Below are 25,823 nucleotides of genomic sequence, written 5' to 3'. Positions count from 1 at the left end.
TTCTGGGCAAAGTGGCATGGGCCACATATCAAGCACTCATCATGGTTAAATGGTTGGCTTCCTTACCCTGGAGAGGCATTTGCTGAAACTTCCACTTGTGATGTCTTCCCATGAAGAATTTAGTACTGAAAGGAGATTGGCCATGTAATACTCATCATAAATAAAATGAACACACCATGGACAACCTCCATTCGAGTACCCGACTCGGATGCTGGCTTCCGGCGTGTCCTGGACATCGGGCCTGAGGACGGATGGGATACCAACAGTGAAGATGCTGGCAACACACTGTCAAGGAAACAGGCATGGACCCTCCTGCCCCTTCCTTGGAATTAGCACCCTTTCTGGGGAGCCATTCAGGAAGGACACACTGCAACCGAGAGGAGCAAAGCATCACGTTGTACACAAAGAGAGCCGCACGGGGATGACTTCCTGTCAGACAGGAAGTGGATCTGCAGTGGAAGCACTGCTTCCTTGGGGAAGTCGGCATTGTGGACCAGCAGCACCCCAGAGGTGGATGACACACGGGAGTGAGCGAACACGGGTGACCCACACGAGGGGCGACATGCACACATTCAGCTCAACCATCCATCCAGGTGTGCGGACATCGACTCTAGTTGCCGGGTGCTTTAGGGCCAGATTTGATACCTAAAAAAAGGTCAACCATGTATGATTCGTCAAAGAATAAAGCGAATGCACCATGGAAGACCTCTCTTCAAGTACCACCAAGCATCTCTGGTAAGAAAAGCCCACTTCTTGCTTCATGTTGGCACCACTTCCAGGCATCTTCCTGTGGATAGTCTCACACATGCACACGATGAGGACCAGGAGACCGAATGCGCTGCCATCCAGCTGTGATCAACAGTCCCTGCACTTACCATGGAGAGGCGCTGACTCCAAGGTCCTGCGCCCTGAAGTGGGGGGGCTCGGCCCCCAGGAAGCTCTCCCAGGCGGGATTTGGTACTAAAAAATAGGTGAACCGTGTATGATTCGTCACAAGTAAAGCGAAGGCTACACGGATAACCTATCTTCAAGTTCCGCAGATTAGCACTAACCAGGTGCCAGGGTCTCTTCTTCAAAGCTGGCCTCCTCCAGAAAGTCCTAAGGACAGAGGGAATACTGAGTGTTAACAAACTGGTAGAAAGGGTCATGAGTGAAACATACCCGAGTTCATTCAACCGTCCCATCCTAGACCCTGAAGTAGCCCAGACATCAACACCTTTGCCTGTTTGACAGGATATCTAAGAAGCACTTTCAAGGGTATTGCATGGTGGAGAGACCAAGGGATAAGAGTTCATTTTTTATCATAGCACGGAACACAGCCTCATTTCACATTTGCATCCAGGCTGACAGCAGTGGTCCTTTTCTCACTTACACCTCGTGTCCAGGAAGCCCTCCAAAGCTGGAGTTCATTCCAAAGAAGCTGAGTTTGCAATACTGCTCATAAAGAAACCGACACCATGGGACACAAACTTTATTATATACCAAGGTGTATGGCACTGACCTCAGAGTTGTGACCTCATCTCTAAAGGTGGGTTACTTCCAAGAAGTCTCCCTAAGGATAAAATGCATACTTAGGGTTACTAGACCAGCAGGAATATGATGAAAAAAATCCTCCCCTGTTAAAATAAATTCACATACCTAGCAAATGGTACTGACTCCATGTACATCCCAGAAGGTGGCGCTATAATGAGGCATCCTGCCAAGGTGGAAGAGGATACTGAGAAGGGGGAATCTGGGTGTAATTCATGTTAAACAGATAAATGCAGAGTGCAAATGACAATAATGAGTCTTCCAAATGAAAAGTGGCAGCATGGGGCCAGATCATAGGTTTTTCCCTTCTCCAGCCGCCAATGAAATAATAAATGACCATTTAACCTAAGACAAGACCAACACACGGAACAGAAAAGTACTTCTAGAAATACTAGAAGAAGACATCCTTGAAATGAAAAAGGAGCTAACTTGACTCATCAAGAAGGGATATGATTCAGAAAAACTGATGAAGAAAGAGAGTGACTGAGTCAGATCCTACAAAAGAGCCAATAGAGAACCCTCTCCTCCACACACAAAAAGAAATGATGGATAAAATGAAATCAAGGCCAAAATCAATTGATAAATGCACAGCTGTAAAGAATAAAAGGGAAACCTGCTGTCAATGAAGAGAGAAATCTGGACCAAGGGATCTAAAGGATGCTGCACTAGAGGCTTAGCGGGTCTTTAGTCTTAATGTCCAAACAGGAACAGGCCATGCGACATAGGGATGGAAAGAGGTGGAGGGCTGGGATGGGAAAGAGAGTCAGAAAATGCTCTCCTGGCCTAGAGAGAGGACAAGAGAGTTTATTTCCATGCAAGTTGTGGGTAGAATGTGCTCCCCTGTGAGAAGCCAAGTTCCTGGACCAAGATGTGGCGAGGATTTATACCAGATATAAGGTATGGGGCTCCTGAGGCCAACAAATGAGTCCTGACTGTTGGAAGCCTGATGCCACACAAACCCAAATGCAGAACCACAGTGTTGTCAAGGGCACAACAAACCACACAAACATTAATCCCCCTGATGATAACCTCACAGAAAAGAGTTACAGAACCCGTGAAGGAAAGTATTATTCTGAGTCAACCAACTCACCAAAGACTAGCACTTACACCCTTAAACCTGAGAGAAATGAACTGTAAGTATTGTCAAAATGTCTAAGTGTAAAAAGAACTGAAAAGCATAGAAGAGTATGAAAAAAACAAGCAGATGAGTACAAGTGTAACAGTCATGGTTAGACATTCTCAGAGATGAAGACCTCACAGAAGACAGTGACCCAAAGCCTTTCTAACAAAGTGTATGAAGGTCCACAGGATGTGTATCTAGCTAAGCAAGAGGTGTGTAGAGAATTCATAGTTTAAAAGCTATTATGATACTAAGTGCAGAAGACAATGGAGCAGCATCTACAAAGTTCCGAGGGGAAAAAAAGTAGACTAGGAATGTTATGCCTAGCTAAGTTGTCCCTTGTGGATATAAACAAGAGGCAGGTATCCCCAGACGTGCAAGGACTGAGCAGTGTTAATGAGCCATTCTTGATGAAACAGTTATTCTGATATGAATTAAAATTAAAAGCAATTATTCTGAGATAGGAATTAAAACTTAGGAAGAAAGGTTTAGTTTAAGGGGGGAAAAACACTAATTGTCAGCAATGAATCCATTTAAATATAGAACAATGATTTAACATCTATAAGAATTGTGATTATAGAACACAATGCAAATATTTATAATGAGAAAATTATATTGTACAGTATAGCTTTAAAAAAAGCAGGAGGGAGAGCTGATTTCCTTATCTTTCAGAACCTCGAGTGAAATTAAAACAGTTAAAAAATATGTAATGATCCCAACTATTTCATGTTTTACACAATGATTTTTCTTAATCTTATAGGGATCTTTTAGAAATTAGTACTTCTTTCAGAAGAGCAAGAAATATTTATTAATTCTTCTAATTTTCTTAAGCATATTCTTTGTGTTAAAATGGTGGTTGACGTTTTTAACAAAAAACTTTAGTAAAACTACAGTTAACATTTTAACAAAAATTACATATTGGTAAAATATTTGTGTCTCACTTTGTCTATCTTTCTATTTGGATATATGCTCGGGCAAGTATTTAGAAATTTCTAAAGCCCTGATGGTTACTTCTGGGTTGCAGAGATTGGATATTATCTCCCTTTTTTACTTATATTTTCCCACACTGCTTGAATTTTTACTGTTAAGTATGTGTCATTTTTATGTCCAATTCTTTGCAACCCTTTTTTATATGTATGGTAACAATGTAAAATAATTAGTCATTCTTAAATGAAAAACAAGAAATTGAAACTAGCACTGCCCTCTGCCCTCAAATTTGGTAGGACTTCCAGGTCAACAGATACGATGATTTGTCCCTTCTTAGCCCAGAAAATATACTAATACTGGTTCCCCCACCGTGACTTTGCCAGCATGGCTCAGAGGTCCTCCACTCCAGGACAAGATATAATACTAAAACAGAAGGGAACTATCCACTGGGTTTTGGTTTGTTTTTCTTTTAGAAAAGCCAGAATCCCCAGAAGCATCATGGACATCCCTATTGCCCCAATCACTTGGGTCTTAAACCTAAATCACATGGTCATCCATGGATTGACTGAATGATAGGGATGCTGGCGGCACCTGTCTGGTAGTTCCAGGGCCAACTGCATGTTCAGGTATACTGGCGTGGAACCCACATGAGTGTGTCTTCCCTGGAGTCCCCATGAACTCTGAGTAGATGCCCGGTGCAATGTGATACCGAAAAGAGATCGACCGCGTATTGGGCATCATTAAATAATGCGAACTCACCACGGACAACCTCCCTCCAAGTACCGTGAGGCAGCGCTGCTGGTGGCGTTCCCGCATCCACACGGCCCGGGCAGCCTGGGGGTGGCCACTGGGACGGACAGGATCCTGAGGGTGAGGATGAGCGGACCAGCTGGGTCAGTCCCAGGTCAAATCCATGCCCCTGCTTCACCAACCCAGGATTCCAGTGGACAGCAATGCCACTTCCCGCACTTGGGTGGCCATGCAAGCAACACGGAGCAGTGCAAAGAGGGCAGCCGCACGCGAGACATCGCCAGGGAAGCCAAGAGCTCTCGAAAGACCACGCGTTTGCAAGGACAGGGAAACCACTGCCTCCTTGGTAAACCTGGCCTCACTCTAGAGGAGGTCCCTGGAGGGTGTGTGGCTACAGAGGATTAGGAAACCAGGGGCCACACAGTCTCCTGGTCTCACCTCTATTCTGAGAGCTGACTCATGAAAGATGCTTCTAGGCGCCCCTTCTAGGTTAGCCATGTGTATTGTAATATATATATATATAATATTTTAAATTAGGGCATTCCTGCAGCCTCGCTTGCTTGTCCTAAAGTTGACAGCACCCCAGGAAGTTGCCTCAGGGTGAGCAGGGGTTAGCGTCAGTAAAGCAGGCATCCTCAGGAAAGCACACGTGGGCTCAGCCATCCAGGCACCTACCTTGGAAGCAGCACTGGCCTGGGAAGCCCTCCGAGGCAGAATTTGACACTAAAAGAGAGGAGAGCCGTGTATGACTCGCTTTGATGAATCGAATTCATCACGGCCAGCCTCTCTTCAAGTACCATAAGTGAACACTTGTGAGAAATCCATTGCCTGTCCTGCCAAGGTAGCTGCCTGTAAGGAAGTGGTGGAACAATCTTGGGTAGTGGGCCGAGTGACATGCGAGCACGTTCATTGCATGCTCACCCGAGACACACTTACCCTAAGCAGGGGTGACTCCCGCTCGTCCTCCTGGACCAGGAGGGCTGCCGTCTCACTGCCGTCGTCACGTCAGCCCATCATGGTAGCCCCTCGAATCCTGTGACGGTTGCACCGTGGCTACTTCCCCACGTGAGCATCACCTCTGTGGACCCTTCTGTGGAGAGATGGGAGGTCAGGAGTTAGAGGATCAGGTACAAGATCTAATCAATAAGTATGTATTCAGGGAACAGTCACACACCCCCAACAGAAGCTGGCCACTGGCTTCTGGTCCCTCAGTGGAAAGCAACGCGTTGTCCCAGGAGCACTTCAAGGAGGCTGTGGCAGTGACACGGATGCCACCACCACGACTCATCACTTTTAAGTCCATGTGCCCTCCCTGCCATGGTTGTCCGAATCCACAGAGCAGCCGCCAGCGCACGTCCACCGCTGTCCCCAAAGTCGGCAGGACCTCCTCCGCGTCTCCCAGGCAGGTGGGGCTGGTGCTGAGGGTTGGTGACTAGGTGGCCCAGAGGGTGAACCGAGTGCTGGCCACTCTGGTCAACCAGTCACACACCCTGAGTGGCGCTGACACCAGGGTCTCCTCGGGAAGATGGCCTGGGGCCCAGGAAGCCGCTCCTCGACGTCGCGTGAGGTGACACTGGTGAGAAAACCACAGCTGTTTCCCCAGAGGTGCAGCGGCCCTTGGGAAGGCCTCCTGCAGGAGGACACCCAGGCGAGGGGCCCAGAGGACTTACAGCTTGGACAAGCCCACGGCCCCGGCCAGCCGGCCAGCCAGTCGCGTCTTCCACGAAGAGCACGGAGTCTTCTCTTCCGGAGTGGCCGTCCCATCCGGGGTGGGCATCCTTAGAGGTAGTATTTGGTACTGAAAAAAGTGTTGTCCGTGAATGATTCGTCATAAGTAAAGCGAATCCACCACGAACAACTTCTCTTCAAGTACCACAGAAAGGCAGAGGCAAGACAGAGCAGGGGCCCCTTCCACTCCTCCGAGGGGCGCCGCCTCCGACCGCAGTCCTGCGGGCAGACGGGACACGGAGCGTTAGTGAGGTGGACGACGCGCATCCCGAAAACACACTGGGGTGCCGGCGGCTGGCCACTTACCTCCCTGGAGCGGGGCTGATGCCCTGCCTGCCCCATCCCTGGAGCGGTGATGGCATTCCCGAGTCTTCGGGGGCAGGGCTCAGAAACGAGGAGAGAGGGGCTTCGCAGTGCCAGCTTGTCCCAGCTCAGGACCCTCCGTGTGGGTGTGGACCCTGGGCTTTCAGAATAGGGACCTTGGACATCTCAGCACAGCACACTTGGTTCTCTATCAAGCAATTGAAGCACCAGCCAAGCTCCTTCATGGGACTTGTGGGGTCTACCAGATGAGGGGAGTTCCAGAAGAGACACCATGGGGGGCTCCTGGAGAGTCTGCCCAGCCCTGGGCCCTGAGGTCCCCTCAGAAGACCCCGGGAGACCCCAACTCCCTTCCCACCCCGCCATCCCACTGCTTGTCTCATCCCGATGAACCACCCAGGAACACAATTCCCAGAAAGCTGGCATCAGAGGTCACCACCTTCCCCCCAACAACCTGAGGCCAGCAGGACTGGGTTCAGTTTCCCAGACTGACCACCCAGTGCCCACACCCCACAGCCCTTCCACATTTGGGACCGTGACTCATCACCAGGTCCTCACTTCTCCGGAGGGATTCACTGTCCACCACCGAGGGCTATCTGCACCCCGCCACCTCCTACACTGGAGGCTCGCAGTAGACAGATGGCCTCCCGGCTCAGCCTCACCTCCAGACCATTCTTCTCCTCTTTTCCTTTTAAAATCTCAGCTCACAGCATTTGCTTCAGACTTCACTGCCCACTACCTGGATCACAGCCACCCAGGTCCTCCTTCTGGTTCACCATCCTCCCCCCGGAACACCTCCCGACCTCCTTCCTGGCAATGCCCACCCAGTGATGCTGTCCCCAGCTCTCTAGCATTGGCCTGGAGGCTGCCTCACCTCCAGTTACCTCTGCCAACATCCCACCTGACCCTCAAGCCCCATGGTCACTGCCTCCGCTTGGATCTTGGCAATACTGGTAATGATAACTTCTCCCAAAGCTCCTGGGAACCCGCTGACTCACTCCAGAGCCCCATTTCAGCAGTGGTCACACCTGTAGACCCTCGGGTTCATCCCCTGCCCCCACTTTGTCACTCCTGACCCTGGCTGGGCTCATCCAACCCATCCCTGGGTCTGCTGGCTCCACCTGTGGGACCTCCTATGTTCTTCATGTGGAGACTCCCGTTCTCTCCCTAGCTTCCATCAGCAACTCAGATCAGTACAATAGCCATCCATGTGGACTCTCTATCAGCACCCTTGTGGTCAGAGTGACCATTTCAATGCAGACCACACCTCCCTCCCCACTCAGAATCCACCCATAGTTTCCACCACACTCAGAATAAAGTCTGGAGGTGCCCGAGCCTCAGGGGCTGCCTCTTTCACCCACAGGCCAGGCCAGCCCCACCTTCCTTCTGCTGTTCCTCAAAGATGCTGGAGAGCTTTCATGTGCCACAAGCTTCTCCCGAAAATCTGACTCCCAAACCTACTTCATTTCCATTTCCCCTCCCCAGAGAGACTTTCCTAGACCCTGTATTTAACATAAATGTCTATTCTATCTGTGCCTCTTCCTCACAGCTTAGCCTGCTTTCCTTTCCTTCATAACTCTACAGTGGATAGAATGATATCACTTGGCTTCGATCGCCCATCTCTCCCACCAGATTGTCAAGTTCACGGGAATAAGGACTTTATCGTGCTCACTGCTCTACCCCCAGCTGAGTGGACCCAACTAAGGTCTAGAATCATCTAGAAGATAGTATGCTCGCTCAGGATTTGTGGAATGACGTTCCTCATTGATTGATCAACTGATGGAAAATTCATTGGCAAAGTGGTTACAGTCATTACAAGAGAATCTCACAATGCAGAGAAAGAGCCCTGTTGAAAAAGTATCACAGTCCAAGCAGACATCCCTTCCGCAAAGCAATTATCCAAAGGGCTGAGTCTTATGGGAAAGGAAGCCAAGTGCGACCCACCAGAGACAAAAATGAGACTCTGCTCAACTCACTCTCCACGTGTACAGGAAAGATGCCGTGCCAGCACGTCTTCCCGAGGTTGGCACTGCTTCCAGAACGCCTTCCTGGGCAAGAGTGGACCATCACAAAGTCTTTCCTGGAGCAAATACCATAAGGATGACCAGTTAGGTTATCAGACGGTATCACCCCACATCGTCATAGAGCATGGTCTCCAGGAATTCATTTTATAAAAGGTCTGGTTCTCTTGGGAGAAGACAGTGGCACCCCACTCCAGTACTCTTGCCTGGGAAATCTCATGGATGGAGGAGCCTGGTGGGCTACAGTCCATGGGGTCGCTAAGAGTTGGACACGACTGAGCAACTTCACTTTCACTTTTGACTTTCATGCACTGGAGAAGGAAATGGCATTCCACTCCAGTGTTCTTGCCTAGAGAATCCCAGGGACGGGAGCCTGGTGGGCTGCCGTCTCTGGGGTCACACAGGGTCGGACACGACTGACGCAACTTAGCAGCAGCAGCAGCTGGTTCTCTTGGGACAGGTGGCAGGTGTTCTGTGTGAACGAGATTCTCGGGTCAATCTTTCAGATGGGTTCGGAATCAATGACAACATCCCTTCCAGAAATCACAGCCCTACTAGGCAGCCACCTCCTGCCTAGGTTAGATTCCAGTCTCGGGGCCAACGAGTGACGAGCATCTTAAAGGATGCGCCTGCACTGTGATCCACCAGCCACGTACATACCTCGGGTGGGCACGAAAACCAAGACCTCCTCCTGGAAGGTGGGATGCTGTCGGGGAAGCCCTCCAGAGCAGTATTTGATACTGAAAAACTGGATGTCCCTGTATGATTCGTCATAAATACAGCGAACACAGCAGGGATAACCACTCTTCAAGTACCAAAGGCTAACGCTGATGAAGCGCCTGCAGCTAATCCTCCTAAGGACGAATTGGGGACTGGGGGTTAGGAGGATTGGGTATGGCCCTTTGTAAATAAAGCCAATCGTGCATTCCTGTCCCCTGGGAAGGGGTGGAAGCCAGCAGCTCTTCATAGGAAGCGTTCCAGGCAAGATCAATACTGAGAAACAAACCTTCCCTTAGTGACTTAGCATAAAGAGAGGAGAAGCAAGGAGAAGGTCTTTTCAAGGGACAGGTACTAGCATGGAGGAGAAAGCAGCGCCTCTTCTTCAAGTCTGTCCTGAGAAGTGACTGGATAGGGAGGGACTGTGGATCAGTTGACATACATCATTGACAAAATGTATGTTCTCTGATCAACCATCCACTCCCCTATCACGGACCACGCCCTGCCCTCAGGTTGGAGTCCTGGTGGAGCACCTCTCCAGGTGGGAGCTCATCCTGCAAAACAGCAGCTCGGATGTGATCAGCCACACAGGCTGTGATGACATGACTATGAACCCCGCTGATGCTCAGCCCTGGGGGCTAAGCATTTAAGACCTCAGTGGGGGGTCTGATCACATCTGATCGGATGTGATCAGCCACATAGGCTGTGATGACATGACCGTGAACCCCGCCGATGCTCAGCCCTGGGGGCTAAGCATTTAAGACCTCAAAGCTGGGGGACGGGGTCGGGGGGCTTAATTCTAACAAAGGCACAGGGTTTGAGACGGGCCATTCTTTCAAGAGTCACGGGAGGTACTTCCTTCCTGAAGGTGGAATCAGGTCCAGGCAGGGTGTAACCAGGCTCTACATTTATGACTGAGCAAGCACTGAAGAGGGACCCTGCCATGGACCGCACCTGATCAGGTGTGGCGGAGTAGAAGCTCCCCCCCTCTGCCTCCTCCTGTACCCAGACTAAGATGCCAATGGTCAGGGGTCACATTAGTTCTCCCTAGACTCAGGATTGGTACCAAGAGCCATAACCTTTCGCTGGATCAGAAGTGGCCTCCAGGAACTCATCCTGGACAGAGTAGGGATAACCAGAGCTGAAGGAATGGCCAGCCATAAAGACCACACTCCCAGACCGAACTCTCTCTTCGAGGGAGATGGAGTGGACCTGAGTCCCGAAAAGGCCTGGCCCCCCCAAATCCCCTGTGGACGATTGTGTTCTGAGGGCCCAGGGGTCCTCACAGGCCACCTGCGGACCCAGTGAGGGGGCCACCATATATCCCTGCCTGAAGGTGGAGCCCCACATCTCAGTCTTCCGTGGTACCAGAACCTCCACCACAGACGACAGATGAGTGCCCAACAGACCCCGCGCTGACACTGATGACAGCGTCGGCGTCTGTGTCCCAAGCTTGTGTCGCTCCTGGGCGTCACTGAGGGTGGAAGGCATTCTCGGGTTCATGGATGGGGGCCGTGTCCATCCTCCGGGCACACCCTGGGGGGCAGCTCTGCAGTCACGTACCTGAGGGGTGGACAGCCCTCTTACTGGGAAGCTGGGGTCACCAGTGGGTGCTGGACTGAAGCTGTGAAGGACTCCGCCAGGCTGGCCAGGAAAGCCGCAGAGACCGGAGCACAGGGCTTCTCGGGAGCCCCCAGAGGTCCACAAGGTCAAGACTCTGGAGGCGGCGGATCACGGGGGCCCCCATCCTCCACCAAATGAGGGGTCTGGGTCAGCCTCCCGTCTCCATAAGCAGGGGGGATCCAGTCTCAGAGAGAGCACTGCGTGCAGGCTGCAGAGGTGGAGAGATGTCGGCCGGGCTGTCCTCCTCCGGAGGGAAGGGGCTGCAGCCCCACCAGCCTCTTCGTGAGCCAAGCAGTAGGACGGGAACTCTGCAGGCTCTGCCAGCAGCGCCTCGGGGAAATCTGCCTGGACAGGAAGTGGACCTGGAGGGTCAGCGCGGCGAGCAGAGGTGGGCCTGCCTTTCACACACCTGGGGAGACAGATGCGACCATGTGTGTGTCTGGGGAGCCAGCCTGGGTGGGACCTGACCCTTGAAAACAGATGGCCCTCAGAGGAGTCTTCGTGAAGGGAGTGACCTCTCCTGGAAAGTCCCAGGGGAGCAGAAGGCACACAGTCTCCACAGGGGATGGTGTAGCCTCCAGGAAGCTGCCCTGCAAAGGGCCACTCTGGTCTGGACTGGGGCAAGCTCTCGCTGTGGGCGAAGCTCAGCCGTCAGGCCCCCACCGACCGGCCCTGCAGGAACACGGACTCAGGGGCACTGTCTCAGCCCCTCACCCCCAGGCAGGCTGGACTGAAAGCTGGGGCGACCTTGTCCAAATCAGAGAAACACACCAAGTGCACTGCAAACCACTGCAAAGCGAGCCTGGGCCCCTCCCCCAGCCAGCCTCCCTTCCAGGAAGCATGCCTTCCGCATCGCAGCTCGCCCCGGGGTCACAGCTCACACCAGGCACACGCTCTCACGTCTCCTGTGCGGGCAGCCCTCGAGGCAGAGTCTGATATTCAAAGAGAGGTTAACCATGTATTATTCATGATGAGCCAAGCGAACATAACACGGATAACCTCTCCTCAAATATCCCTGAACAGTTCTGAAATGAAAACCATGGCCTCTTCCCCATTGTTGGTTGTCTCTGGCTCCGGAAGGTTCTTCTTAGGAAGACCTGAATCCAAGGCTCAGAGAGCTGGGAACTCAGATCCTGTAAAGAAAGCCCACATGTGGGCATCAATCATGTGTCCCCCATACCTGGGTCCCAGGGCTTGCACTTGGCCTCGATACCAGAGTCCAAACCCCAGAGCTGGAACCATGCTCAGAGACACTCCCAAAGCACGTTCGGTCCTAAAAACAGCAACAATGGCAACAAACACAGCGACAATGAAGGCCCTTCAGGGACTCCTGAGACGGAATTTGATGCCAAGAGAAACAATGACAACAAACACAATGACAATGAAAGCCCTTCAGGGATTCCTGAGACGGAATTAGATGCCAAGAGAAACCCAAGGAACGTGTGTGACAGGTGATGCGAAGCCGTCGTGATAATACCTTTTCAGATAAAACGAAGCATATCACGGGTCCCCAAGATAGGGGGTCCCCAAAAGATGGCCTCGGCCCCAGGAATGCTGCAATGGATGACTGCAGAATTTCACAGTCCCAGTCATCAATACTGCTGATGGTCCAGTACCTGATGAGCCTCGACACTGGTGGCCTCTCCCCGGCGAGGGTCTTGTATCCAGGAAGCCCTGGGAGGTGGAATTTGACTCTAAGGGAGTCATCTCATGACATTTATGCATAAGAGAGCCGGGGGCTGATAACCATTGCGCACGAACAGAAGAGCGGTGTGTTGGCCTGGGAAGTGCCCTCACGATACAGAAGGTGGACGCAGGGGACACACATCACAAAGAAACCACATCCTCTCCAGCCCCGAGCTGTTCCGAGTGTTGTCCACAGGCCAGAAGCATTAGCATCACTTGGGAACTTGCTAAAAATGCAGAATCTTGGTCCCTGAATCAGAATCTGCCTTTTAACAAGATCCCTAGGTGATGAAAATCTGAGAAGCATATTAGAGTTTGAGGAACACCCCTCTAGCTGACAGTTCACAGACACACACACACACACACACACACGTGCATGCACACATACCCCAGAGGTGCCATTGACCACAATGTCTTATCCCAGGGTCTGTGTTCCCTTGGACTGCAAAGAGATCAAACCAGTCAATCCTAAAGGAATCAACCCTGAATATTCATTGGAAGGACTGATGCTGAAGCGCCAATACTTTGGCCACCTGATGCAAAGGCGGACTCATTGGAAAAGCCCCTGATGCTGGGAAAGAATGAAGGCAAAAGGAGAAGGGGGTGACAGAGGATGAGATGGTTGGACAGCATTGAGCCAACACCAGGAGATAGTGGAAGACAGAGGAACCTGGTGTGCTGCAGTCCGTGGGGTCACAGAGTCAGACACGACTTAGCAACTGAATAGTAACATGTCTCACAGGAGAGTCTCTAAGATGAAGTGGCTCCAATAACAGGCACATAGCCATGCCGTGTCCACCGAGAATAAGATAGACATTCAATAGATAGCTCCTTAGTAGCAGTGGCAGGAAATGGACTGTGATTTCCTTAATTTTGCATCTTCTCTAGGACATCTTCATGTTCAGATTTATGCCAAAGATCAGGGGGCAGGAGAACCAAATGACACAGTTCATTTTCCAGCTGCCTAGAGAGATGCTTGACAGTGGTCTCTCTTCCAGGAATTCCTCATGGCTAAGATTGAGTAACAAAAAGAGAAAGACAGATGAATAATTACCAGCATCGTCCAAATGGCCCTGAGCACCCGAACTGTATGTCCACCCCAAAACTGGTGTTAGTTCAAGGGGCATCACACTGCAGGCTTGCATTCCCAGGTCACTGAATTAGTTGTCAGAGATCATCAACAAAAACATGCTCCATGGTAAGTTAGGCCCCCGTGTCCTCTTGCTGAAGTCAGCACCATCCTCAAGAAGAACTGTGAAGCACATCTGGACATTTGAATACTAAAACAATGGTTGTCCGATATTCAGTTCAGTTCAGTTCAGTCGCTCAGTCGTGTCCGACTCTTTGCGACCCCATGAATCGCAGCACACCAGGCCTCCCTGTCCATCACCAACTCCCAGAGTTCACTCAGACTCACGTCCATCGAGTCAGTGATGCCATCCAGCCATCTCATCCTCTGTCGTCCCCTTCTCCTCCTGCCCCCAATCCCTCCCAGCATCAGAGTCTTTTCCAATGAGTCAACTCTTTGCATGAAGTGGCCAAAGTACTGGAGTTTCAGCTTTAGCATCATTCCTTTCAAAGAAATCCCAGGACTTATCTCCTTCAGAATGGACTGGTTGGATCTCCTTGCAGTCCAAGGGACTCTCAAGAGTCTTCTCCAACACCACAGTTCAAAAGCTTCAATTCTTCCAGAGACCATACTATGGACAACCATTCTTTAAGCATCAATGAACTGTGCCATTCAGAAGAACTTGATGTCCTCTCCAAGGTCAGTGTCCTTTCCAGAAGGTTCTTCTTGGGTGGTCCAAACAATGAGGGTTAGTGGGTCAGTTTCACACAGAGTTGGCCACATGCTCAGCAATTGCTCACGTCCTCAGGCAGGGGACAGGGGAGCCGACAGCAATGACTTGATCCTAAAGTTGGCTTTGTGTCCAAGCAGAGCCTTCAAGAAGCAGGATCTGATGAGCCTTGAATGCTGGGTCACTCATGACACACACCCATGACGAAAGCAGGTCGAGACGGTACCAGGGAGCTTGGTGGCCCCTGGCCAATCTTGGCCCCGCCGCTAGGTTCCTGAAGGTTCGAGCAGTGGTCCCCCAGCATGAGTCCCTGCAAGCTCTCAGCCCCCAGCTAGGCAGGAGCCCCCCAGAGGGTTGACACATGCATCTCTATGGAACTCGTCATGGGGTTCAGCAAGTCCGCTGAGGCAGGATTTGATACTCAGAAAGAAATTGTCCTTGTATGATTCATCCCAAATAAAGCGAACACACCAAGGATAATTTCTCCTCAAGTATGAAATAGCGACGTGGACAGGAACACTGGCACCTCCAGGTCTTCGGTTCAAGAATGGACAGTGACTGCAGCTCAGCAAACCCGAGCGCACACACACACACATATGTGTGTGCACACACCACACACACACACACACACACGCGCGCGTGCACATGCATCATGGACCATGTGTCTCCAGGTACCGGGGAGGCGGAACTGAACCGCTGCTCGCTCTGCTTGGTGACCACGCCCTGGTGTTCTGCGGAGGGCGGCTCAGGCAGATAGCCAAGGACTGTCCGCCTTCCCTGGGGCCAAGGTTCCGGGTGGCCCTTGGTCACGGCCGAGGGCCCCACTGTACCCTGCTTTTCCAAATGCCGTCAGGAGAAGGGCTTAGTGACTGCACTTCCAAAGCCTCGGCCACCCCCGCTGAACACAGTGGGCTCAAGCATCCACTCACATACCTGAGGGTGATCTGCTGTCCACATCTCAACACCACTCCAAAATGCCAAGGAGAAATTTCGATAATCGCATCACCATTACCAAGCGTTTCCTAGCACACAGTGTCCCAACTGTGACTCTGCTCTAAGCCATGTACGAGTCTTCACGCACCCAGCCCCCCACAGCCCTCGGGCCCCCCTTCCACACGAGACAGCAGGCACGGCACGATGAAATATCCTTGCCCAAGGTTGCCCGGTTAGTAAGTGTCAGAGGCGGGATCCAAACACAGGAAATCGAACTCTATGGTCTGCGCTCTTGATACTGAAAAAGTGGATGACCCTGTACGATTCGACATGAGTAAAACGAACAGGACAGGGATAACCACTCTCCAAGTACCAAAGGTTAGCACGGGAAAGAAAGCCACTGCCTTGGGAGGACGTGGAGCGTCTTCAAGGCACAGTCCTGGGGACAAATTAGACGCTGAGGGTTAGTGCATCAGTTCACAGGCGCCCAGCATACACGTGCAGTGCCGATGCAGCCACCACCCACACCGGGCCCGACCTGGCCGACTCAGGACCCGGGTCCTTCACACGCAGGGCATGCCTCCTGACCGCCCCCGCCCCCGCCCCACACAGAACCGGGAGGTGTCACTCTCCAGGGCCCATCAACTTCTCTAAAGGCAGCCGTGGGCCTGAGATGTCACCTCTGCCAAGTGGTGACCCTGAAGCCATTTGCCACACACCACTGGACACACGGCCATGCACACATACCGAATCCCTTGCTGCGTGTGGACTGGGTCCAAGGTTTGATACTCACAGAGAGCTTGCCCTTGTATATTCTACATCAAAAAACCGAATATACAAAGGGCAACCTCGCTCTGAGTACCAAACGGTAGTAGCATTGGGCAGGTCCATCGCTACTGTTCACAGAGCTGGCCTCGTCTCCCGGGGAACGGCCTAAGGAGGACTGGGGGATGCAGAATCGGCAGACCAGGGGGCAGACACCGCCTGCCAGGTGCGTGCCCGCTGGACCGCTCTCCATCCCAGCTTGGGGATGGGCAGAAGCCAGTGCCCCTTCACTGACATCAATATCATTTTCAGGAATCACTCCAAATCAGGGCTTATTCCTGAAAAGATCAACCCCACGGCCTTCCAGAGCATGCCCAGAGCTCAGCTAGCTTCTTGCTTTCTGCAGAATGACGCTGGAGGTGGAACCAGCATGGACAACTCCTCCAGGAGGTCCTCCTGACTACGCACCCAGGGTGAGGGGATTGGGTGAATTTACATCACGGATGAAGTCAAGGCCCCGTGGTCACTGTCATACCTCCCACAGGGGCCTCCTCCCCACACTCCCCATTCCCTTCCGGAGGTTGGCATCACACCGGGAAGCCATGCTAGGAGAGTTGACATTGAAAAGGAGTCTAACTCCACGTACCACAGAAAAATGGATTCAGCACAGCACGACCAGCTCCCCACGGCAGCCTCAACGCCAAGGAGGCCCTTCGGAAGGGGTAGAAACAGAAGGCCACGGGCGAGCAGGAAACCCAGCTCCTCCCCCAGGGGAAGGCACCCACCTCTCGCAGACGACACCTGCTCTCCTCGATGGGGCCACGGCAATACGTCTTCCCCGACGCTGGCCTCAGGGTCTGGGGACCCCCACGGTGGTCAGGCTGTCCACCAAGTGGATGGGTACACAGCCCAAGAAACGTCTCCACAAACACAGAGCCAGAGCCCTCATCTTCTGGCCGTCATCCTAGAGATGAACGGGATGCAGGAAGGTCAGAGGACTGGAGAACACATGTGCAGACAGAAGCACTTCCCTCTGACCTTCAGCATCCACGTACCTGGCCCAGGGCGATGGCTCCCATGCTCCGCCCCAGAGCTGGGTGCTTCCTGTGGAGGACACTGTCTCCAGGCAGGACTGGAACCACGAATCACAAACAGAAAGAGTTCTTACAGATTCATCTTGGGGACCTTGAGCAGGAGGGTGCTGTCCTGAACATCGAAGAGGAGCCTTGGCCAGCAAACCTCAGCCTCTTCCCGTGAGCGAGTGCCACCTCTAGGAAGCCCTCTGGGATGGACTCGCAGGTGTTGGCCCATCCTGCTTGGAACTGTCATAAATAAAGCCTGTGGTCCACCATCACTCATGCGTCTCTTTCAAAAGGGGCTGCATCAAGGTCTCTCTTCTGAGTTAGACGTGGTACCGGGAAGCCTCCCGGGCGGGTGGGGCTTGGTAGTGACAAAGGGCAGGTCCACGTGCCTTTAAAAGAGCAAATCGCTGTTAGACTCAGGACAGACAGCCGACAGCATGCACAAAAGGCCACCGCTGTCCCCCACCAGCCTGGCGCGGCCTCTGGGGAGTCCCCCAGAGGAGGACTGGGGCTGACGTCATGGCCAGAGCCCACATCTGGGCCTGGGAAGCAAGGACATACCTGTGAGGGGCCGACAACAGGGTCTCCATCCAGAAGGTGGAGCTGGGTCCAAGCGCCTTCCCGGTCAGAGTTTGATACGCAAATAAGAGTCTCCCTCTGTATATTCGCCATTAATAAAGTGAACATACAAAGGGTATCCTCTCTTCAAGTACCAAAGAGCAGCTCCAATGAGGACCACGCCGCAGCCTCCCCAGAGGGGGTTCACCTCCTGCAGGCCCTGAGACCAAGGGGGAGGAGCCGGTGGCGACCCCGCCCCTGCACACTGAGACCCGGCCCTGGGATGGCTGGGCTTCCCAGCATCTCTCCAGGACAGGACTGCCTCCCAAAGCCAGTGCTGTCCTGTAGAACTTGACAGCGAGCGTCAGATGACTGACAGTCCTTCAGAGCCTGCGAAACCGCCCTTCCACCCAAAGTCTTTCCCTCCAGGAAGTTCCCCTGGTGACAGGTGGGCTGCCGGGGTTAGAAGACACAATCGCATGCATCACTAAAGAGCAAAAGCAAAAGAAGAAAGCAACACAGTCCACGACCTGCTCCTCACTCACAAATCGTGCAGCAGCGGTAAGGCCAGCATCCTCCCACCTGCAGCTGACACTGTGTCCAGAAAGTCACCCGAGCTGCCACTCAAAAGCACTCATCTACGGCAAGATTCAATAAAGGACAGAGGAATCCCCAGGGGCCAACTCTCCAATGAAACAGATAATGACATCAGACATCCCAGGATCCTCCCATCACAATTATGAGGCCAAGAGAAGGACTATGGACTAAGAGAACACTGGGCTTATGGTCCCAGGGCAAATACCATAAAATATGGCACTCAGGGCTACCCGGTTCCTTTCCTCTAGACTAGCAGCCACACCTACTCCCTTCCCTCAAAAGGACATTAAAGCCCAGAAGTCAGCCCAAGAATAGCCTGGGTGTGTAGAGTAGGTGGGGCTTCCGTGGTAGCTCAGACAGTAAAGAATCTGCCTGCAATGTGGGAGATACAGGAGCCGTGGGTTCAATTGCTGGGTCAGGAAGATCCCCTGGAGAAGAGAATGCAACCCACTCCAATCCTCTTGCCTGGAGAATTCCATGGACAGAGGAGCCTGGTGGGATACAGTCCATGGGGTAGACCAGATGAGTCAAGAATGAGCCAGACCCTGACTTGCTGTTGAGCCTTCTTTCCTCATACTGGGAGACACACTGACTTTGAGGTCTCCTTCCAGAGCCTGGCATCGTAGCTGGGGACACTGGACAGAGTGACAGCTCATGGCAGCTTCAGCATCACACTAAGCAGTCTTCCCAAACTGAACAGAAAACCACCGCATCCTCTACAAAGCCATCATCTCTTCCAGAAAGTTCTTGGGAGGATGCAGGGGATTAAGAGGAGGAGAAACCAGGTCACAGACAGCAAGATAGAGGCGCATACACCGTGGTCAGCATGCATTTGCCTACCCTGTGGTGGTCCTGACCTCTGATTCTCCAAGAAGCCCTCCCAGGCAGGCACTTGCTTCTCAGAGAGATTGCCCTATGCATGTTCATGACAATCAATGCAAACCCAAGAAGGATAATCTCTCTTTGAGCAGCAAACACCACTACTGGCAGGAAAGCCATTTGCATTGTGGCAGAGCTGGCCTCTGCTCCAGGAGTGAGTCTAAGACAGACAGATTGGACAGGCAGGGTTAGTAGGCAGGCAACACGGGGCTGTGGGCAGAGTTCCTGGCCGTGGGTGAATCCCGCATCCCGGAAGTGGTACCTCCACCATGGCCCCCTCCTAACGCTGACCCCCAGGTAATCTCTAAGATTCCTGCAGAAGAGGGGGCTCTGGAAAACGCTATATAAACATGGCAAACACACAGAGAACAAAATTCATTCAGACTCGAAATAATCCCGAGAGCAGTCTCAGGACCGCACGACCAGACCGAGGGCAAGTCAGCTGAACGGCACACCTCACACAGAGCACAGGAGACCCCTGACCACCCACTTCCTTCTTTGACGGCGATGTTGCATCCTCCGAGGTTTCCAAGCAGCATTTGATACTGAAAACGTGGATTTTCCTCTATGATTAATCGTAAATAATGTACTCATAGAAGGAGAATCTACCTTTTAAATACCAAAGAAGGATTCTGTCCAGGAGAACTCCAATCTGTGCTTCAGTCATCAAACATGAAAGTCACGTCGGGCAGACAAGCCTCCACGGATGGACGGACAAGAGACCCACAATGTGCATCTCACCGAGTGGGCTGCTCGGCCAGAGATGGTTCCCGAGTATGGATGAACCCCAGGCGTCCGTCCTTAACTAAGACATGGCATGCCACCCACCCACCAACCTTCCACCTGCCCAGGCCTCGGGGCCTGGCCCTCCAGTCTCTTCCAGAAACATTTCCAGAGTAGCATTTGATACTGAAAACATGGATTTTCCTCTATGATTATCTATGAATCACGTAAACATAGAAGGAATATCCACCTTTTAAATACCAAAGAAAGATGGAGTTCTGGATAAGACTTGCGTGCGTAATTTACCGAACATGGAAGCAAGACGGCCAGGGAAGCTGTGTCCAGTCCTGTGGCAGAGCTGCGGCCACACGCCATGGCCTCCTTGGCTGGTGGGCTCCTCAGCGAGAGGGGGGCTTCTAAAGGTGATGGTCAGCAGACATATGACACGAAGGAAGCACATGTTCTGCAGCCCACCACCTTTCCACTAACCCAGGTTGGGGGCTCAGCCCTGCCTCCTGCCCCCACCCGCATGCCAGTCCCAATCACGTCTCCAAAGCAGCATTTGATACCGAAAATGTGGATTTTCCTCTATGATTAATCACCAAACCCGTAATCATAGAAGGAAAATCTACCTTTTAAATACCAAAGAGGATGGATCCCGGGAAGCGTCGCCCTGGGCACGATCCATCTGAAATGAAAGACACATAGCAAAAACTGCTGAGCTGCCCTGGAGAAACCGGGACCCCAGCCTCTCCCCCCGAGTTGGCCACTCGGCGGGAGGGTCTCCCCAAGACAAGCGGGTGGTCCTCAGACATGTGCCAGGAACGGATCACATGTGCTGGGGTCCACCAACTTCCACTTACCCTGGAGGGGCTTAGCCCCACCTGGCTCCCCTGATGGAGATTTCAGTCCGGGAAAGTTTCCAAGCAGCATTTGATACTGAAAACGTGGAATTTCCTCTATGTTTAACCACAAATAACATAAACATAGAAGGAATATCCACCTTTTAAATACCAAAGAAGGATTTAGTCCCGGAAAGCGTGAACCTGAGCACATCCGTCAGAAATAGAGAGAACACAGGACAAGCCCACTAGGCGCGAGCCTCTGGAGCTGGCGGCCGGGAAGGCGCCTGTCCCGTCACTAAGGGGGAAGGAGGCGGAGTACAGGTACTCCCTCCGCATGTGTGTGTGTGTGCATGTGTGCGTGTGTGCACGTGTGTGTGGTTGTGTTCCGGGCGACAGTTAACCTTCCTCTTTCTTCAATGAGGGGGCGGATTTTGTGTGCAGAAATGTCTCAAAAGCAACTTTAGATACTTAAAATGTGGATTTTCCTCTATGTTTAGCTGTCAATCCTGTAAACATAGAAGGAATATCCACCTTTTGAATATCAAACATTGAGCAGCCCTGGGAAGCACAAGCCAGAACATGATACAGCTAGAAAAGATGCAACTGCAGGCCATCAAGTCCTTTCTAAACTCCAGGATGGAACTATGACATCAGACCCTGGCCCCTTGGGGTCTGCCTTGCTGTCAGCCCCCCTGCTGAGGGAAACCCTGGTATTTCCACCCCATTCAGGTCTGGAAAAGCAGAATCTCATTCTGGAAAAGTGAACAGGCTTCAAAAAGTCACCATAAATAAAGCAAATACAGTAGGAATAACTATCCTTTCAGTAAGTCCTGAAAATATCATACTGAAGTCGCTCAGTCGTGTCCGACTCTTTGTGACCCCACGGACTGTAGCCTACCAGGCTCCTCCCTCCATGGGATTCTCCAGGCAACGTTCCTAAAGTCAAGGTCAATTCCGTGAAGCCCTCCTGAGGCATCCTACAACACCGAGTGCAGGAAAGTGTGCAGGGTCGTCAGGCATCCTTTCTCATACCTTGGAGGGATGAGGACATCAAAGAACCTTCTAGAAAGTGAGATTGTATTTGGAAGGTCCCAAAAGGCAGGACTGGGTAAATCAACAGGATAGGCTGTTGGGGTGCATTAGACAAATACAGTGTCACTTCAAACCCCACTGAGAGGCTTACCAGCCACCCTCCCTCCCAACCAAAAAATTTTACAACTTCCAGAAAAATCACTTTTTAGGTGGACCGGGGGGATACAGAGACTTACCAAAATAGGTGCTGTGAATTCCTGGTAAAGCGTGCTTCCTAAAGTGAAAGCACAAGTGTTACTCACTCAGTCGTGTCCAACTCTGTGTGATCCCATAGACGGTAGCCCACCAGGCTGCTCTGTCCATGGGATTGCCCAGGCAAGGATACTGGAGTGGGTAGCCATTTCCTTCTCCAGGTGGTCTTCCCGACCTAAAGCAAACAACACGTCAGCAATAATCCCAGACTCAGTCCCTGTTCTGCACAGCTGCCATCACCTCTGGGAAGTCCTCCTAAACCCAGATTCGATATTGAAGACAAATGAGCCAAAAGGCAGTCTTCAGAAACAAAGCACGTATTCTGTGGTTGACCCTCCGTTCGTATTCCACAGAGAGGCGCTGATACGGGTATTGCTTTTCTAAAGTTGGAATTGGTTCAAAAAAACCTTGACCTGGAAAACTAGGGCCTGTCACAAGGGTGGAGGCAGGCACTCTTTCTAGAGATGAACGGACCCCACGGGGAGGGGACCAGGTCACGCCCATCATCTACAGAGCCAGAGCCCCTCCCCTACAGCCTTGGCTTGCTGAGGAAGCAACCCTGAACCCCTGACGTCCCCCAAGCATCATTTATCATAAATGAGGCAAACATACACAGCCCAGCGCTTTCCACAGGCCATTGGGAGCTGTGCCACACCATCCAGGTTGGTGTTTCCTCCATGAAGCCTTGTCCAAAATAAGTGGGCCGTGGATGTTTAGGGGATCAGAGGGTCTAAGTTTGTGACCAACATCGCTCAAGTACCCAGGAGTGAGTCTTACAAGCATGGTCATGCATGAGGAGGACATGCTGTTTAAGGAATAATTCCCAGCTGGGCTGTATTTTTTTAAAAATTGAAATGCAGGCAGCCAGTTGAGATTTGGAACAGATGTAGTGACTAGCCATGAAACTCCTCTGCAAGGGTCCTGGGGAATCAATGTCAACTCACCTGTTGTCTCTTCCAAGAAGCAGGCATCATGCCCTGAGTGTCCTGCTGAGGATAACATGCCAGGTGGGCTACCAGGGGTCCATGAGCTGATAACCATGTCTGCTCACTGTTGGGCTTAACCCCCTCCCTCTCCTGTTACCCAGACTTCCCTCTGGAATGGTCTTCCTGGAGAACTCTCCTTGAATAATCCACCTGCCTACAAGTCTTGAGGAACTCTTCTCCAAGTTTAGGATAAAAGTACGTATTAAAAACAGCACTCTGCTCCCCAGCAAAACTACAAAAAGATAAGTCAGAGACAATTAGATGAGATACAGCACAGGGGCCTTTGAGAAGTATGTAAAGACTTTGTAGTCTCTTTCTGTTAAGAACTTTAACATTGTAACTTTCCCAGAAGACTGGTATTTTGTCTTAAAAAAGTTATTATGAAAATAAAACAATCTGAAAAATAAGTTTTATACTAAAGCATCAGTATACCTGCCACACAGTCATAACAATTCCCACGATCATCTCATCTTTATCATTATAATTTGTTCAGTGTATTTCTGGTGGCTCATCTGTTCTTTCAGAGGTTAAGCTTTGGAAACCAAAACACTGGAGGTTTTGGTTCAGGATTCTTCTAAAACTCCAAAAAAAAAAAAAAAAGTGCTAAACAACTTTTTGTTCACATTTATTTGTCAACTGTTTAAAAAAAATTGGTGTTACACAGCCTAATTTTTCACACTGACAGATTTACTGTAAAAAACAGGATGATAGGGTATCATTTAATACATTCTTAATTTGCAAAAGAAGAAATGAAGAAAAACAGAGGAGAACACTAGCCATCTGGTCAACCATCTGTTCCCATGCCCTCAGAGTGGGGCTAACACCTCCCCACTCCCCATGCCAGAACTTGAACCCCCACTTGCAGCGAATCCTTCAAGAAGGCATTTGATGAAGAAAAGAGATCAACCGTGCAATATCTGCCACAAATAAAGCAAATACATCACGGACAACCTCCTTTCGAACATCTCAGACCAGCTTCTGTGACATGTTCCTCTTCTGTCTGCTGGACATCCTCCTGCAAAAGAAATGGATGGTGAGCTCTCACACGCAGAGAACAGATGCCATCAAAGACCTCACGCTCCCTCCGAGCCTTCCTTCGACCTACCTGGTACGCAGGTATAAGTGGCCCTCCCTGACATCAGCTGCAGGATGTGGACAGCCTCCCAGGTGGGAAGGAGGCTCAGTTCTGAAGGCTGTACCTTTCCTGTTTCCTTGGGCATAGGACAGAGGCATCACTGGGCGACTTCACATCCCATGGGTGGCTCAGAACCAGAATCCCCCTCCAGGAGGTCCTCACGGCTGCGGAGACTCTGGGGCTCTGGGGCCAGCTGCCCTCCATCTTGGTTCAGAAAGCCTGGCAGTGTTCTTGCATCTGAGCCTTCCCATCATCCAGGAGGGTGGCCCTTGACTTGGTCAATCAGGCAGGCTCTGTGAGCCACATCTTGGACAGCCTTTCTTGATGGACCTCTGGCGATAGCTGCTTCTTCTCCAAAGTTGTTTCTGTCCCCATGACAGTCTCTGACAGGAGGACAGGCCCCCAAGGATGGGTGGGGCAGGAGTCAACTGTTCCGCAGGCAGCCACTGAGCCCAGCATCACCCAAGTGCCACTAATGGGGTTCGTCATTAACGTCTCTTCCCGGAAGCTGGAGCTGGGCTTCCGTGATGAGGTATGATACTCAAATAGAAGTGTATCCATATTTTTCATCATAAACAAAGCTAAGAAACACAGACAACCTCTTTTCTAGTACCGAACAGAGCACTGAGAGGAACCAACCCTGCGGCCTCTGGTCCCAGTTGGCAGAGCTCCAGAAACTCCTCCTAAGGAAGACAGAAAGTGAGCGTCAGGGAACCGGCTGTCCAGGAATGCCACTCGAACTCTCTAGACAGCAACTGGCCACTTACCCTCCGGACCTGCCAACGCCAAGAGTCCCAGCTCTGATGGCCCTTCTTCCACGTCGGATCTGATACTGCAAAGAGGTTGGCCAAGACCGATTCGTAATAACTAAAACAAATTCACCTGGGAATACCTCTCTTCAAGGACCACAGAATAGAAGGGTCCACGGGGCCCTGTGGCGCCTCCTGCAGGAAGATGGCGGCAGCTGCATGGAGCCAGAGGCCGAAAGGCGTGACAGCACCAACTTTTAAGAGGCGCGTCCACTTGTTGGTCCCGACCAGGGGGCTGACACCAACGTTCCTGCTCTGCCAACGACATCTGGGAACATGTGCCTCCAGGGCAGGACTGGAACCTAGAAAGAGGGGCTGAGCAGAATTAGTCCCAGTGAAATGGCCGTCCTGGGAAAACCCCTCTTCCAGAACCCCAGGGACCGCCCCCCTCCACAACATCAGGTGTCCCTGATCAGCCCTCCTAGGAGGGTGTGGGGGACGGTCCCCCAGGGGACGATCACAGCTAACATCCATGCACCTGGGCACCATCCACCTCTGCCTCCGGAGAGGGCTGGTGGATCGTTTGCATCGGCTCTGAGTTTTTGTAGTTGTCACTGCCACTATTTAGCCGTATTATTTTGGGAAGGGGGCCGCTTCTCATCTGAACCTCCCCCTCAAATCCTGGGTGAAATTCTTCACCTGGACATGTTTACCCAGCCTCTCTTGCAGCGGGAAGTGGGAACATGACCGAGGGCTCTCACAGTCATGCCCGTTCTTAGAGGCAGGCATGACCTGTGATCAAACCAAGGATGGTCAGTGGATGAGGGGCCAGCCTCCACGTACGTGCCCAGAGAGGCAGGGGCGCCAGAGCCCTTCCCGTGACGTGCCCTGGGGGCCAGGGGCTCCTCGAGCTGAGATGAGGGACCAGCCTCCACATACATACCCAGACAGCAGAGACGCTGGAGCCCCTTCCGTGAAGCGCCGTGGGGGCCGGGGCTCCTGCAGCTGAGATTTGATGCCGGAAAAGAAGTGCACCATGTTTGTTTCGTCACATATCAGCGAAAA

The 25,823-nt window shown here is 51.8% G+C and overlaps 1 long non-coding RNA gene across 7 annotated transcripts; it reads right to left on the bottom strand.

Annotated features, from left to right (window-relative positions):
* Positions 1 to 204: 204 nt before the first annotated feature.
* On the bottom strand, positions 205 to 25,766 carry LOC109575344 (uncharacterized). 7 transcript variants are annotated; one of them, XR_011562719.1, is made up of 4 exons: positions 16,976 to 25,766; positions 6,362 to 16,884; positions 5,003 to 6,274; positions 205 to 4,441 (listed from the first exon to the last, which is right to left on the bottom strand). It is a non-coding gene; the product is annotated as an uncharacterized lncRNA (long non-coding RNA). The 7 variants fall into 7 exon arrangements; XR_011562720.1 differs by having other exon boundaries at positions 205 to 5,176; positions 5,264 to 6,274; XR_011562721.1 differs by having other exon boundaries at positions 205 to 5,417; positions 5,502 to 6,274.
* Between the last annotated feature and the right edge of the window lie 57 nt (positions 25,767 to 25,823).

The sequence above is a fragment of the Bos indicus genome, chromosome 21 (genome assembly GCF_029378745.1).
Source record: "Bos indicus isolate NIAB-ARS_2022 breed Sahiwal x Tharparkar chromosome 21, NIAB-ARS_B.indTharparkar_mat_pri_1.0, whole genome shotgun sequence".
NCBI classification, from domain to species: Eukaryota; Metazoa; Chordata; class Mammalia; order Artiodactyla; family Bovidae; genus Bos; species Bos indicus.
The sequence above is the reverse complement of the archived record's forward strand: the minus strand, read 5'-3'. Positions and strand labels throughout refer to the sequence as shown.